Below are 2,144 nucleotides of genomic sequence, written 5' to 3' on the forward strand. Positions count from 1 at the left end.
AGAGCAGAGAGAGAGAGAGGGACCTCCTACCCTCAAGAAAGAAAATCCGGGAGCGGAGTATGTCCTTTATACCTGGGGTTCCTGAGCTGAGAAACTCGTAGACCCAGGAGAGAGAAACACTTCTCTTGGAGCTGGTGCCCTGAATTTGGACTTCTAGCCTCCTAAACTGTGAGAGAATAAATTTGTTTGTTAAAGTCATCCACTTGTGGTATTTCTGTTATAGCAGCGCTAGATAACTAAGACAACACTATATCATATTATTTTCATTAGATCTGCAAAAATTAAGTCTAACACATTAAGTGTCGGTGATGATGTAGCACAATGAGAAATTCTGAACATCACTCTGGACTACAATTTAGTATCATCTAGTAAAATTGGCAACATGCACGCCCTAACCAAAAACCAAAACCAAACCCGTTGCCGTCAAGTTGATTCCAACTCATAGTGACCTTGTGAGAAAAAGTAGAACTGCTTCATAGAGTTTCCAAGGAGCAGCTGGTGGATTCAAACTGCCGACCTTTTGGTTAGCAGCTGAGCTCTTAAATGCTGGGTTACCAGTGCTCCATGCATAGCCTAGAACCCAGCAATTTTACTTCTAGGTATATACTCTAGAGAATTTTTGTCAAATGCATCACTATTCTATGAATAACAGCAAAAAACTGGAAACAACCCAAATGTCCATCAACAAGAGAATGGATAAGTAGTGGCGTAACCATAAAACAGAATACTATAAAAAATGAAAAATCTAAAGGAGAAATATACACAGATCATTGAAGTTTACAAGTCCTTAGTAATTCAAATGGCAATTCAGATTTTAAGCCTGAATGAAATCATCCAGGGAGGCTTGTAAGAATGAAAATAGAAATGGGTGGAGGATGACACGAGAGGGGCCAATAAATTTCCTTTTAATAAAAGCACAACAAAGGCATATAAACCTTTGTTTTAATAATCACCTAATGTTTCCATTCAGTTTCCTTTTTCTGTCATTGAGTTGAATGCTATATTCTTTGTCTTCCACAAGATGTCTTTAATTAGAAACTCATTTGTAAAGCAGGTAATTATTTTCTAATGTGAATAATGACCTTTTTTTAATCTTAAGAACGGACTGGGTTTTCTAAACTTAAGGCAAATCACTTTGGAATCATTAGAGTTACACCGTATATTTTATTTACCTTACTAGGATACAGTAAATTAAATTATGGAGGCTCTTCATAATAGAGGTTATGCTTCTCACCCAGTAGTAACTTTAGATTTCAATTTATCCTCTTTATGGTATCCTTTCTTCCCAGAGGAGCCCTGATAACGCAGTGGTTAAGAGTTCAGCAGCTATCCAAAAGGCTGGCAGTTCGAATCCACCAGCTGGTCCTTGGAAACCCTATGGGGCAGTTTTACTCTGTCAGAATCGATTCAGCGGTGAGTTTGGTTTTTGGTTTCTTTGCAGATGCTAAGAAGATTCCTTACAGAATTATTCGCTCAAATAGTCTAAGAGATCTAAGAAAATTACTTGAAAGGATTACATCTTATTGATACTAAGGACACCGAAGTCACATCGCCAAAAAGTTTTATGGCAATATCATTAGTGCCTTTAAAATTAAATGACAAATTGGAAGTGTTTAACAACATATGGTTGCTTTTCCTTGACATATATGATTAAGAATATATCTTTTTATCAAAATGTAAAATACCATCTGGCAGAAGTAATAATTATTCTATTGGCTTTATACATTAATTCACTATACTTTAAAATGTAAATATTTTCATATTTTTTCTTTTTCTCGTGCTGAATCTGTATTTATTTATAATACTCAAACACTGCATAGTTTAAAAACTATAATTAGGTATAACAATTAAAAACTCATATTGAATTTTGAACAGAAAAAAAAGTGGCTCTTAAACTATATTTTTTAAAATTTTTTTATTTTTTCCCATACAAAAATTTATACATACATTGTTATGTGACTCTGATTGCTCTCCCCATACTGTGAGAGCACACTCCTCCTTTCCACCCGATTCCCCATGTCCATTCAACCAGCTCCTAACCCTCCCTGCCTTCCCATCTCACCTCTGGACAGAAGCTGCCCATTTAGTCTCTTGTATCTACTTGAGCTAAGAGGCACACTCCTCAAGAGTATCACTTTATGTCC

This window comes from Trichechus manatus, unplaced genomic scaffold, assembly GCF_000243295.1.
Source record: "Trichechus manatus latirostris isolate Lorelei unplaced genomic scaffold, TriManLat1.0 scaffold00036, whole genome shotgun sequence".
Lineage (NCBI taxonomy): Eukaryota > Metazoa > Chordata > Mammalia > Sirenia > Trichechidae > Trichechus > Trichechus manatus.